The sequence below is a fragment of the Strongylocentrotus purpuratus genome, unplaced genomic scaffold, assembly GCF_000002235.5.
Source record: "Strongylocentrotus purpuratus isolate Spur 01 unplaced genomic scaffold, Spur_5.0 spur5_scaffold_20, whole genome shotgun sequence".
In the NCBI taxonomy this organism is placed as follows: Eukaryota; Metazoa; Echinodermata; class Echinoidea; order Camarodonta; family Strongylocentrotidae; genus Strongylocentrotus; species Strongylocentrotus purpuratus.
This window is the reverse complement of record NW_022145606.1, coordinates 43,273,151-43,288,695: the sequence shown is the minus strand read 5'-3', so window position 1 is coordinate 43,288,695 and position 15,545 is coordinate 43,273,151. Positions and strand designations below refer to the sequence as shown.

Below are 15,545 nucleotides of genomic sequence, written 5' to 3'. Positions count from 1 at the left end.
GATAACATCGCTATAAGGAAATATAAAATTACAATTAAAGTGTCAAAACATGCACGAGGAAAACAATGTCAGAGAGAGTGGGGTAAGTATAAAATAAATTTGTTTTTTTCGTGAACAAATCAATTTGTATTAAAATTGATACAGTATATTGAACACAATCATGAACAGAACAGGAGGAGATGAAAAAAATGAACAATCATGCCAACGTTAACGCCTACAGAACTCCGATTTTGAGAGGAAAATAAACAATCAGAACAAACATTGTAACCAATGTCATGTATGTAAAATAATATTAAAACAAATCAGTAGCCAAAGTAATGCTTTTCAGAGTCAAATCTCGCAAGACGAGAGCGACACACAAGCGGGCACTACATGAATAACTAATGCGCCGGACCGGGCGCGAAAGGGCGCGAAAGCTATTCAAAGTTTAAGCTCCCATTCACAAATGTCAAGTGCTTCACCGGGGCGCGCCCCGGCGGGGTAATTTCGTAACAATGAGACTCCAAACAATAGCCAGATTTTAATGAGCTGGCAACCAACTGAAGTCCTCTCCTATCCGACGCAAAAAGGCGCTAATGGGCGCATAAAGGCGCCTCCTTTGTTCTCATATCCTGTTCTGCGCCCCGACGCGTCGCGGCACAGTCGCAACTTTGGAAGGCTCCCCTTAGTAAAAGTAATATTAATAGTAATAGTAATGGTAATACTAGTTCAACAGACTTTATTCCGTTAAAAAGCGAACAAATATGTACATGTGATAAAGTACAGACATTTTAAGATATACAAATCATGAGCATTATGTTAAATTGATTTAAACAAACTGTGAAAATGAGTAGAAGGAAAAGGGAGCACCTGTAGGAAGCTTATGTTAGCTTTTTGATTCAGTCGTCCAAATGAATAAAATAATTACACAATAATGAGTATTGCGCATGGATTTGTTCTCCCTCCCCCCACCACCACCTCCTCCCCCTTCTTTCTCTCTTATGGTAATTTATAGTTAGAGTAATATTTATAGAACAAGAAAAAAACATAACAATACAAATTGAATAACGATACTACTACGAGTAAAATAACAAGAATAATAAGGTCTTATTACCAGGGGAAGCTAAGATTATATAAGTATGATGAATCTGAACTTGAATCTACATCGGAATCTAAAGTAGCATGTAAATTATGAGCTTCTGTTCACTAGTATTTGTATTTATTAACATTTATTTCCTTCTCAACAGTAAAATATGGAACACAATGTATATATAAATTATATATGTAAGAATTATTTCATCGTCATTATAGTAATACAAAATAGATCGATTCATAAAACTGAGAAATAATTTGTCATATAATCGTAGCGTTTATATTTAATAACAAATTTCATGAAACCGGGCCCTGGGGGTGCTTCACAATGATCCTAAGTCGAACCTAACTCTAAGTTGGACTTCAAAATTATGGAAAAAGTTTGTAGCCTTAAAATAAAATTTATTCAAAAGTGAGAATTCAAGTATTTTAGTCTTTTTATAAATTCCACATTAAGAACATGGAATCTCCTTGGAAATAGAAAATAGAAAATATGATTGATTTGAATCAACATTTTATGCCATTTTAAAATAACTTTAACAAAATATTTTCAGAGATGCTAACGGCTTTCCATAACTGTTAAGTCCAACTTAGAGATAAGTTCAACTGAGGATCTTTGTGAAACGCCCCCCTGGTCTACAATGTCTATTGCAACTTGTTACATTATAATTCCCACTCCATGCACCGTGTGGCGGTGGAAGGGGGCGTGTCTGTATTCTCTTAATTCTTCGCGTCATGTGGTTGCTCGATGGGTGAAAGCTGGGCGTGGCCTAAAACTGGTTGTGATGGAGGCGGGGCCTGATCGACTGCAGTCGTCACGATGTAAGACGCTGCTTCCTGATTGGTGGATAACGGTGCCGCTGCCTTGGCGGGGGAGTGGCCTTGTTGGATTCTGGCTTGTTGATGAACTTGAAAGTCATAAAAGTGCACAAAAGAAAGAAAAACAAATCTCACAGATGAAAAAAAATTAACTTAAAGGTAATTTCAAGAACATTAACTGATATAAGTTACGTTCGGACTTCCCTTTTTGTATATATTTCAATACTTGAATAGGTGATGAACAGTCATGACTATTGAAACGGCCTTAGGTTAACTTTTTTTTAAGTCTTTGCGATCGTTTTAAAAAGAGAGAAAAACTATGTAGTTAATATTTGAAAAGATTGGCAAAGAGGGGAATATTTTGACTTTGTTCGCTAACTGTACAAACCATGTTTTATAGTTTTGAAACTGTATCATCATTAATTCGAGCGAAAGATATAATGTTATCCTTTGGCATAGCAAATCTTAAATGCAATGCGAACTTATTGAATAATGGCTGAATATACCAAAGTACTGAGCTGACATCTCTATTAAACAAGCAAAAATTTGCATTTTAGGACATTCAATATGTGTTAACTAAAATAAACCTGATAAAGGTGATTTTACAATACCACCACATAATTAGACGTGTTGGGGGTAATATATCATATGGTTCGGGGTTCGATTCGCGCCGCAGCACGAAATGTCCTTTGGTGAGACATTGATCTGTATTTCACACTGTTTGCCCGGGTGTTCCAAATGGAGACTTGGTAGGAGTTTGTTCCTTGATTGCTTTTATCGCCTTAGCACACCTAGGCCTTGCAGGGTTTTGTAGGCGTCTTGAGCTCTATTTGAGATTGATATGTGTGCCAAAGGCCATTTTCGTAATTTAATGAAATTTAATGCGCAAATCTTTGTGAAACGGCTCGACCGTTACAAATTTGTTCAATTACTTGTGACGAATATGGTATACCAATAGTCAGAAGATGAATTGCATACATTTCGTATTGTAAGGTAGGACAAGCAATGAAGGTTTGAGAAAAATCTGATAATAAATAAGAAGGTTATAAATCCTTAACTTTTCATGAATTACATCAAATCTGTGAGTCAATTTGGCAACGCGGTCTATTAATATGTCAGCCACTTACCTTTTACTTTTTGTTGAAAGCAAGAAATGTTATTAAATTCCATTTTGATATCATGTTCTTTCATGCATCCCATATAGGATAGGTCTACTATTCCAATAACATTAAAATAAATTGAGATTTTGGGTCATTCTGTCATTCAAATTAGTGATGAATTGTGAGGGGATGACAACTGCTTTGCCAATTAGTCTCAAAGATTCCATAATTCTCACGATTTTGAAAGAATCATAACTTTCTTTTTTGTTGTCTGATTTTTCTCAAACTTTCACCGAATTGTTTCTCCAATTTTTCTGTTTAAATTAAATCCGATTTAATTGTAGGATTAACTTCCCGTTTAACAAAATTTGTTTGCATTAAATTTGATTATATTACGAAAATGTTTTATTAAATTTTGCCTACTGTTTAGCTATTATCAAAGTCCTCACATATGTCGAACAGCGGTGCATGAAATCTCAGTAGCCTATAACAGTAGCATATAACAGTAGCTTATAACACATACCTTCCTTGTTCCATGATGTTCTTTGGGGCTGAAAAAGTACCAGGGAAAAAAGGGTTAATCGTTCGATATGTCAAATTTCATTTGAACAAAACATTTTAACCGAGCGAAATCCGAAGAAATGGACATTTGTAATGTACACTGTTGCTCATAAAGTTGAAATGTTTTATTTTACGTCTTTTCAGGAACTAATTGTGACAATACAGATCGTTCTCGATAGATAAAGTGTAAATTAGCTTCTCAGAACTTGTTCTATTTATTGATCAATCAATCTACGAAGAGTCATAGAGATTGAACAATAAAGTTTTGGGAAGAGGAATAAACTCTCCAGGGTAATTCGTATTTTCATAATCGTTCATGAAAAGATGTTAGAACAATTATTTCAATTTCATGTGCAAGGTTATTCAAGTTTATATTTATTGCATATTGACGAAAGAGGCCAATACAATATTCAGAAAAACTAATTTGGTAGGCATAAAACTTTTTATTTTATTACATCACTTAAAAAAAAAAACGGTTTATCTCGTCATATCTGAACGAGGCGTTAATGATAGTGACGATATCTTCTAATTTCAGAGCCTCATCGGTATTATTTCCGCTGTTCCGGAGGTCCCTACTGTTATAGCAGCGTCATATCCTGTACAAGGCTTAAAAGGGGTAACCCCCCCCCCCCGGAAAAGAACTGGAACGAAATATATACATAACTAGGCCACAGAGCTACTATTAGTATGTCTCATAACACACAGAGAAATGTGTATGCTTAGGGGCATTTGTTGCTTTTATTTAGAGAGGGTTAGGGGTAAGATGCCCTCGAAATTTTTGTCGATTTGTAAAGGGGTCTTTGTTTGTAATTCATTTATGTTTATTTATTTATTTATTTTTTTTTTCCTCTTGTCAGAGGTACTTTATTCATTTACAAAAATAACCAACACACAAATCATTACATCATAACAAAATTTTTCATTCACTTTAAGTATTTTCTTAAACTATTAAGAGAAAATCTTCAGTGATATAAAATATCCCCGAAGATTTTCCTTAGTTCCCAGATGCTATTTCAAAAGCTCTCAAAAACTCTCCAAAAAAAAAATACTATGTCCCGAGAGCCCCTGAAACAACATCCGAGATGTTATCCAAGAGTAACTCGTATTTAAAAACATGCCATATGAAAAAGCTGTTGTATGGTTTACCTTGAAAATAATTTAACATATACATCAAATAGATTGCGTATTGAGCATATGCAACGATTGTATTTATATCTGCTCCATTTGCATGTTTGAAATCAAAACCAGCAATTAATAATTCTTCGTTTAATATAATTTTTTCTTTAAAGTTCAATTCAATCAATTCCACAATACGTTTCCAGAAAAGCTTTACGCTCGGGCACTCTAAAAGAACATGAACGAAAGATTCTGCTGTTTTACAAAAAATGCAAAGGTTTTCATTTACAATTTTCCATTTGCACAGATTGTATCTAAAGGGTAAAATCCTATGAAATGTCTTAAAGTTGAGTTGTTTTATTTTATTGTTTTTCAATGTCTTAAACTTAAATTTTAATGTATCTCTCCAATCAAAATCAATGACAAGGTTCAGTTTACCTTCCCAAAATGTTAATACAGCTGGTTCTCTTTTCTTAAAGTCACACAATAGGCTATAGAAATGGCTAGATTTCATTGAAGATAGTCTTATAAAATCAAGTGTTCTTATTTCGTATAAGTCGCCTTCGAATTGTGAATTTGTTTTATCGTCATGTGCGTAATTAACATCTTGAATTCTTTCGATCTACATTTTTGGGATCGCATTTTTAAGCTTCGTATACATAAAATCAACTAGCAAAGAATTTGAGCCAAGCACTCTACAAATATGTTTTTCATTTATGTTTATATTTGTTGCATATTACAGGGCTTGATTGAAGACCAGATTAATCATATTGATTTCAATATGCGGAATAAACAAATAAATAAACATGAAGAGGATCAATTTCCTGACTTTAATAGGCATGGCTTCATCAGCTCGAGATTGCCAAATAGCCCGCTATTTTTGATTTGGGAAATAATCCCGAAGTTAAAAATCGCGTCCTCAACAGCTCGAGACTCGACCTCGAGAAATAAGCTCGAGATATTTTGCTCAGCGTTCGAGCATAGTGTGAGACTGTCCGGACAAATAGCAGGATATTTTGCAAATTAGCCCTAGATATCTTAGGATGATTGTCTCGACCACATATCCCGCTAATTGCAACTTCGGGCTGATGAAGACGCAAATTAACTGGATAATTAACGATCGGGATAGTTGAAATATCACGATATTTGGCTATCTCGAGCTGATGAGGACATACCTTATGACCTACCTTGGCAGGCTCAGGCGGTAGAGCACACCCTTGACAGCAGCCTTCCTCTTCGCAGCCACATCCCTTACAGCAGCTGGCACCAGGGGCGTACGCAGGGGGGGGGGGGTTAGGGGTTTGATCCCCCCTTTGGTATTTTTATGTGTGTAACCCCCCTAAAACCCCCCCTCCCCTTTTTTTTTTAATTATTAAAAAAAAAAATTATACCCATGGCTGACCTAAAAGAGGTGACCTTACCCCCCCCCCCCCCCAACAAAGAAAAATGTCAAATTTCCAAATTGCGAGACCAGAAAAAAAAGAAAAAAAAATGTCCTCTAACCCTAACCCCCCCCCCCCCCCCGCTTATTCAGCGGCTGGCTGAGTCGTTGCGAAATTTTGGGCCCGATTTTAAAACGCCCCCCTTGAAAAAATCCTGCGTACGCCCCTGGCTGGCACAACATGTAGCAGCGCAACCAAACGATGCCGAAACGATGCATGAAATTGAGAGGATCAACGCAATAGTCGCTATGAGGGCGTCCACCACCTGCCTTGCGGCCTATACGTAGACATAAATATACATTATGAGTCTAATGGTTTGTTAGTCCCATAGCGTAAAAATAGTTAGTTCTGTCCGGTTGTGACGCGCGCACGCATTCAATGTTCAATTCATGGAGCGCTGAAAATTAACACAAATATAGTTCTCATCATCGAGATTGTATGTAGGCGGGAACTACTTAGCGCTCAATGAATTCAACCTTGAGTGCACACGCATGTGCGTGTCACAACTATCTCTCTAAATCTATGGTCAGGATTAGCCAATAATGATAATGATCGATATAAAAAATAACGATAAACTGGAAAAAAGGAATAAACTTGTCGGCTTACTTCGTTCAACTTGTTCTCGCGTCGGGTCGTTTTGTTGGGTTACACGAACTTTCATGAAAGCATTTACCCATATTCATGAAAGGCCGAGTAAATTGAATGCATCTTAATCACATTTAATTCAAAAATGGTCCTAGAGATAATAGAGCCTTTGTTTTTACATGTACATTTGTGAAAATATGACATACAAGGACGAAGTGTCGATCGCTAGCATTTTGTTACGAACTCTTGGGATTATTTATCTAGTAATCTGGTTTATTCATAGATTTTCGATAAAATTTGGCGATATGAGGTGTATTTCATTAACGTTAAATCAAACCTTTCGGGAGGTAGGGATTGTTATTCACTAAAATTCACAGTACTACCCCCACACACTAAGAAATAAAGGTACAATTGGGGTGTAGATTTGAACATGTACCTCCGCGTGTTTGGCAGAGGGTGCTGATCTGCAGTATATTTTAAAAGCGGCTTATTAAAATGTACACCTTTATGAGTGGAAGAAGCTGGATGGTGCACAATATGCACCCGCGCAGTCCCTATCAAGGCATAATGATAAATAAATAATATTTTAAGTTCAATATGTCTTCAGGTTACTGTCGATATCCCAGGAACAAGATTACAAATGTTCCAAGATAAAATTGATTTCAATTTGTCATAATATAATTATACAAAAAGTAATGAGCTCAATATAATTTGAAACTAATTGAGGTCAGTACATCTTTTAAACAGACTATCAATCCCTCTCATCTCGTGGTTAAAAGACGGGAGTTATTGCTACCTTGTTTGGCGTTCAACAATAAGGGATAGAGCAACGTCGATCTGGCGCTGCTCAGTGGCTGCCGGGCTGCGAATTTTTTTTTTCCCAAACAGGTTTACCTACGAGAGTAAAATCCTGCCTCCTGATTGGTTCAGAGGTATACGCATCATGAATATTCATGACTGAGCTGAAAGATACTAGTAGTATTACGCATGCGCGTGACACCAGGCGAAGCTGCTCATGCAGCTCATCGAAATCCAAGTTTGAGTTCGTTGATGCAGCGCAGCTATAGTACGTAGGCTATACACTGCATGCATGGATATGCATGCGCAGTGATTGGCTCTAAGTTATAACTTTTACATGAGCTATAGTATTATGGCGGAGTCTACAAGTACAACTCTCTGCAATTTTGGTCGCTCTAAAGAAGAGAATACCGATTTCTTCTGCAAGAACCATACAAGTCTTTATGTAAGTACCACAATATTATTGTGAAATTGTAAATCGGCCCATCCCATTTTTATTTTAATGCTTTGAAATTGTCAGTATATAGTGTCAGTAGGTTATGTTATTATGTATTCTGAATTAGTCTCAAAAGCAGTGACACATGCATGCAATATAATTTATATGGAGTCTCAAATTTAGTTGACAGAGGCAGTGAAATAAATGTGTGTGGGGATTGTATCTTAATAACAGAAAATGTAAAATCATATCCTGTGCATGTCATATCAAGTTTAAATTCATGAAAGTAGGTCAAAGGTTATGAACCTGCTGTTTGTATTTATTGTTGAAAGCTCAAATTAATGCAATGAAATGGATGTCCTTTAAATATTGTTTTGATTCTGATTTAAGTAAGATAATCTTGAGAAAAGAAGTTTGAAGATATAAAGATTGAAAAGGACTTAGTCAGATATTCATATTTAAATAAGAGATGAATCAGTGTAATGTGCACTTGGTATGCATATTAATAATAAAAGCTTGTCTTTGGCATGTGTGTAGAGCCTGTATATATTACTTTATGTCCTTTGTTTTCTTTGGCCAGGTTCATCTGTCACAAAGGAACCAGAACCACTGATATGTTTGTTTGTTTTGTTTTATTTCCACTTTTTCATATTAATACAAAGAAACATACAAATAAATATAATGAATAACATGTAAGTTTGACAAAATTTGTTTCTAGTTAAAATAAAAGTTTCATACAAAAGGAAAAAGCAGGAGACCACATGTCGTAAGCGTAAATGCTTGAACATGACCGTGGCCTCTGCCGAGTTAACAAAATAAAAGAACAACCCATGCAACTGCATTGTATTCAATGTTAAACAAGATATAAGTGAAGTGATTAAAAGTGAGCATGGCTGAATTAATTTTGAGTGAAAATAACAAAACAAATTTAGTGAAATATTTCATGTTGAGAAGTGCATTTGTGCAAGGTGCAAAAATTAGCTTGGTGGAACAAAAAAGAGACTAATACCGTGATATTAATTGTGTGTTGGTTTCAGTTACGGGTGATAATATTAAATGTTTGTCAAGATATCATGCTCGGAGCAACACAGTGGCTTTGACCCACATCCAACCATCTCATGTCGGACCATCCTGATAAGATAATTCATACCCCTTGTGTGTGTCTATTGTGTATTCTTGACAGCTAGTGTGTGCATTTGTTGCTTATGTGTTTGTAAATACATGAGGGTGGGTGGGTGTGTGTGTTTATAGAGAGAGAGAGAGAGAGAGAGCGAGAGAGAGAGAGAAAGAGAGAGAGAGAGAGAGAAAGATAGTGTTTGTATGTATAGCCTATGTGTGAAATTGGAATATTAGTGTGTGTACTGTAAGTGAACTCTTTGAGAAAAAAAATCCTCAGTGTAAAACTATATAAACCAAGCACCAGAATAACCAGAAATGTTCAAAAACAAACAGACCCCCCCCCCCCTTCCCCCAATAAAAATCCCCTCGCACCACAGCTAGCTCACATACATTTTGTACACCTAAATGGCCAGCAAAACTGAAGTCCACGCGCATGCGTAATACATATACTAGGTACTGCAGCTCAGCCACAGTGCTGTGAACTCAGCTCGTGAATATTCATGACGCGTATACCTCTGAACCAATCAGGAGGCACGATTTTACTCTCATAGGTAAACCTGTTTGGGAAAAAAAAATTCGCTGCCGGGCTCACGATCAATTGGGCATAAAGAATTTCCGTTTCGGTTTAATAAAATTTGGAGTGGACTTTAAAAGATTATTATTATTATCATTATTATTATTATTATGAGTTAGGTTTATCATTGGCTCAATCGGTAAGGTTAGCGTACGATAATCCTAGGGTAGTGGGTTTTATATTTTCGATGAATAACCTAACCTTCTTATCTTGCTTACCTTTGATTTAGCGCAGTTGAAAATCCAGGAATTTATTCCGCCGGGCTGGCATTCCCAGTAATAGTCGATATTACTAAATTCCTCGGAAATAGCTGCAAAAATATGCATTGCACAGAGTGTTAACCCCGCGAGGCAGCCAACAATGGACAAGCCAAGATAGGTCCGGATCTGGGATGAAATCGTTACACAAATATACCATATCTCACTATATGTGTGTGTTTGTGTGTATTGGGTTTTTTAAGACGTGTATCAATCAATCAGATGTGATGAATTAAGTCTGGGGACTGACCTTTAAACGCCACCATCCGAAAGACGTGACTCAGTTTTGAACCTGCGTCCTCGGCTGAATCAGTTTGTAACTTCCATAACTGGATTACAGGCGCATGCAACAACGCCTAGTTATCTCACAATCAATCTGGGCCCCGTTTCTTTTTGTTATCAATATCAAGTTACAATAACTGTTGTGAGCTATTTAAATCGTGGTCCTTGATTGGCTGGGAGCTAATTTGACATATGAATTCAGCATTTGTTTTAATTTTTTGTTATTGATAACAGGTTTGTTGACACAGGGCCCTGGATCTATATAGCGCTTAATACGGAATACCATCACTGGATTAGCAAGTGAATCCATCGACCGGGTAATAATAATTTCAATGTAAAGCGCTTAGAAATTTAATATTAGGCGCCAATAAACAAATGTGACTATTACTAGTATTATTGTTATGATTATTATTACTATGATTATTATTATTATCATTATTATCAAGATTGGAAGAGTAAGAAATTTCACAAAGATGGGACATATATAACGATTGTAGATGTGAATAAGGTATTTGTGCATGTCTTTGCAAACATAATTTTTTGTTTCTTTAACCTAATTAGCCACGTAGGGTTAAGGCCCGGTCTCACAGCCAGAACTTTGCTGGAGCGTTCCTTGAACGGTAGGGAGAGGGGGCCGAATTTCGTCACCGCGCACAAAATGGGAAACAAATCGAAAACACGGGCGTTGCCTTAGCGGTGCACCGCTGAAGCCGGCGTTGCTTTAGCGTTGGTTTAACGGTAGCGAGCGTTGGTCCCGCTCCGACACCTCCATACCAACGCCAAACCAAAGTTCATCACTGCAATGGATCGCTGCTTCAACGCCCGACACCGTTCCAGCAATCCCGTGTCCGCTCGTTAAACGCTTACAACTGCTCCACCAAAGTTTGTGCAACGTTTAATCACCGCCCGGGCAAAGCTGGCGAAGCAGCGGTGGTCCAGCGTTCAAGATTTCTGCGTTGGCCTAGCGGACCAAAGCGTCCACGAACTTGCGTCTAGCGGTGCCAAACTTTGACTGGGCGTTGTTGGAGCGGTGGTGAACTTTGCCGGAGCGGAAAATTGCCCGCTCCTCACCGCTCGCAATATGTTGTGCAGCTCAAAACTTTCGGAGCGGTAGGAGGGACCATCAGCGGTGGCCGAGCGTATACGGCGTTGCCTTAACGGAGGCCAACTTCTGTTAAACGGTGGTGAACGGTTACGAGCGGTGATTAATTTTTTTTCCGCTCCAGGAACGCTCTAGCAAAGTTCTGGCGGTGAGACCGGGCCTTTAAAACCTTTAATTTTTTTTGGTTATGCAAATGAGGGTTCATATTATTGTGGAAACTGTTCTTGAAAATATGCAATATAGAAGTTCATCTTTAACACCGTAAACCGTTGTAAAGACCACGTGTCACTCCTGTGTAGATGAAGTGACACTACCGGGTCACGCAGGCATCACGTCCGTCTTCGTTAACCTTCAAAAACTTTTCGTTAGATTTCTTTGATTTTATATGATACATATACCATACTAGCAGATGCCGTGAAAGTGTTTTCCTCCGCAAATGAAAGGATTAAACAAATTAGAGGTAATTCAGATACCCAGCATGCATGTAACGTATATTCCACCAACGGCAACCTACACTACATGTGTGTAAAACGTAAAACATATAGGCCCGACTTCACAAAGGAGGTTTGTCGACAAACCTTGGTTTTCGTGCGTCGTATGACGCGTTTTTACGCGTTTTTTTTTACAAACCTGGTTTGTTATGACGCACGAAAACCAAGGTTTGTCGACAAACCTCCTTTGTGAATTCGGGCCATAGGGACTGTGAGTATAAGCTGCAGCAGAGCCATCTATACACAGAGTTCGGCCAACCCGGTTCGAGTTGGACACACCATGGCGACTTACTGCTTTGTTGGGCAAGCACAAAACAAAAGAATATACGCTATATTGTGACCCAGTGAAACCAAGTTGGCCAGACGCTGTGTTTAGATGGCTCTGCGCTGCGGGCTAAACCCACGCCCTCACCAGGCAAAGCGCTTACATGTTTCGTGCTGGGAGCTATCAGAGTGCAATTGTCCTATAGCGTAGGGGAGTGTGTAACCGTTATCAAGCCATTTTTGCAAATTTTACTCTATAATTCACTTGAAATCATGGACAGAATACCAAATGTTCTCGTACATAAATTATATTAAAGCCCCTCTGCACTATTTTGGCCAGGGGAATAAGACCTTCCTGCATGGTCACCGACATGTTGTTATCTTATCAAATCAGCTCTCAATTAACATTAAAAAAAGAGGATCATGTGGGAACAATTGTCACCGATTTTTCTTATTGTGTGCTAAATAGAGGGCGCAAGTAGTTACAAGTAGTGCAGTTGGGCTTTAATGCAAGGAGAGCAGCGCGACATTTCAACACGTTTCTTTCCAATTCCTATTTTCTCTACCAAAACTGTGCATGGTTACCAAACATTTGTTTCCGGTAGATGCTGCCGACATCCCAACTACTCCAATCACACCGAATACCTGAGATGTGAGTATAAGCAAACATAGATATTACTAGATGGTAAATGTGAATTGAATCGTTTAATATCATCCAATATGCTTTTGAAAACCTTATTAATGAACGCCTGAACTGAAGCATTCGATTTAAAGTCGATTTGGCCGCCTTTCAAATACCATTATATTATCATCGGTATTCGGTATCTATCGACATGCTTTTCATGTTAAGATGTTACGATAATTACCGGTATGGTCCATCATTAAATTCAGAACGAGGGAGAATTTCAAAGCATATCCGACTGTATCATTTAGATATAAGATGATAAAAACCAATATAAATAGCTGACATATATTATTATATATAGTCCTATATATATACACATATATGTATATACAAGTGATGGTGAAACACTTTTTTTCTTCTCTCTCTCTCCACCCCCCCCCCTCTCCCTCTCTCTCTCTCTCTCTCTCTCTATATATATATATACCTATATTTAAACCACAGTTCACGTATTGGCTTGTATAAGACCAAAATGGTGAGTCGGAAGTTAGGTTTACAATCTATTATAGGTTATCATGGGTTATTGTTCATATAAAATACACACACATGCGGGAGACCGTTGAAGCATTTCACTTAAAGGATATTTCCTCCATTGGGCTCCTTCATACTATCATAAAGTATTAAAAACTATTATTTTGCTGGAGCAAATTTGGACCCTAAAGCAAATTTTGAAGAAAAAAAGATTGATAAGAAAGTATGTGTATGCTTGTAAGTGAGCACCCGTGGGACCGACGGCTTCAAGTCCTCTCCGAGGGACTTGGTAAATATGAGGATTAATGCCTTACCAAAAGGCACTAGCGCGTCGACTTGGTTTCGAATCCGGGACCTGTTATGAAACCACTCCTCTATCACTGACCCATCGCGCCTCCTTTATTTGCCATGTATTGTATGTACTTATTTGTTTGTCTTTATGTTATGTTTAAAATTTATACATTGTAATAACCACTTGATACAGGCGGCCCCCTTGTAAAGCAGGCATTGGGGCACTAAATGGGGCTACTCTGTGTTTTTAAAGAAGACTGAATAAATTAATCAATAACATGAAATCTCCTGGGTGGCGTTTCACAAAACTTGTCATCAGTGACAAATGACAATTTTTGTAAAAAGCTACAGAAATCCTTGCTTCTGATTGGTTATCACCAGATATGTCACTGATATTTTCACTTGTCATTGAAAAAAGGCTTTGTGAAACGGGCCCCTGAACGATACTCAATAGGATGTTACCAGTATTCCGCTCCAGATGGCTGCACCAAAGTAGGACCAAAAGGCCCATATGACAATGGCCACTGCCCCCATGGTGACGAGGAAACATCCTCCAATCAGCTGTATAATGGCTGTCCCCTAAATTAAAAATGAATAAAATGCTTACAAAAAAAATTTAACGACGATTTCTTCAGATTGTTTCTAAATGTTCTGAGTCGAGAGCAATGAAAGTTTGCTGGTACCGTGGTTATAGTTTTATCCCCTAACTGCGTGAAGTCTATTAAACATGTACTAGTAAGAAACTAATAACAGATTTCCTGATTGCATCATAGTTTTCAGTTAGTGAGCGAGCCTAACATTAGGCCTCACTTGCTTATTAAAATGAGGATAATAAATGACACTAACAATAATACTATATTAATTATTATTAACAATATTTTAAAAATAATAACAACAACAACAGTAATAATGATGATAATAACAAAAACTTAAATCACTATTTTATCCAGCGAAGACTCATTAGCAACAGAGCTGTCATGCATGAGGAGCCGGCAATTACTATTTCCCCAGGCACTTGCATGGAACCCATTTACACCTGGGTGGAGAGCGTCAAATGTGGATTAATGTCTTGCCACACGACGTTAGTGCCTGGCTGCGATTCGAGCCCTTGGAAAGAGAGCCCGCCTCTTCCCCCCCCCCCCCACTCAGTGTTATTTAGGATACGCATATGCGTGTTCCCTCCTTTTGAAAACACCCCCTAAGTCCGGTGTGTAAAGTCAATTTTGTGTACTACGAGCCGGACTTTGGTGCGTGAAAAGTAGCCCTTTACAGGACATTTTGGTAACACGCATGCGGTCATTCCGACCCCTTTAAAGGTACTTTGTTCCATTTGCAGGCCAACAAAATGAAAAGATTAAATTCCAACGGCATTTGAAAGATAATACTAATTTAGAACTTTCCTAAAAAAGGGGAGGGGATACTCATAACCAATTGTTTATTAATAGTAGCTTCTAACACATTTAATGTAGTAGCTTATAATATATTTCAGTAGCTTCTAACACATTTAATGTAGTAGCTTATAATATATTTCAGTAGCTTATAACATATTTCAGTAGCTTATATCAAAAGACATCTCAAACAGAGCGATACCCATGATACAACCGAAGAAATACATAACGATTTACGTATCAATCTGGAATGTTCAAAGAAAAGGATATTAATATAGCGTATAACAAAAATTAACATAATAGGCAAAACGGAGCAAACCCAACGAGATTAACAATTTATAAGAAACAGAGAACTAGAATGAGTTAGTGACAGAGGGGGTGAAGAAAAGGACAGAAAGAAATTAGGATATATAGGCTTTCAAGAGAGGAAGAGTGGTTACCAAAAACTTGTTTCCATTATTCCCTGCCAATATCGCTCCGAATATCTGAGATATGAGAACAATCAAAATAAACATGCTGATTACAAAACTCGTTTATCGGAAAATTAGAGTCAACAAAATTGCAAATTTATGTTGGATCAAGTGATGTGCTCTTAAAAAAATCTCTAATCATGACATTTTCTGCGAGATATATATAAATAACCCTAGATGGTACATTAAGTGGACATCATAACAATCCTTACCCTAACCCCAACCG

The 15,545-nt window shown here is 37.6% G+C and overlaps 1 long non-coding RNA gene across 1 annotated transcript; it reads right to left on the bottom strand.

Moving 5' to 3' along the window:
* Positions 1–1,606: 1,606 nt before the first annotated feature.
* LOC115927458 lies at positions 1,607–5,926 on the bottom strand. Its single transcript, XR_004065656.1, has 3 exons — positions 5,855–5,926; positions 3,514–3,541; positions 1,607–1,979 (listed from the first exon to the last, which is right to left on the bottom strand). It is a non-coding gene; the product is annotated as an uncharacterized LOC115927458 (long non-coding RNA).
* Positions 5,927–15,545: the final 9,619 nt, after the last annotated feature.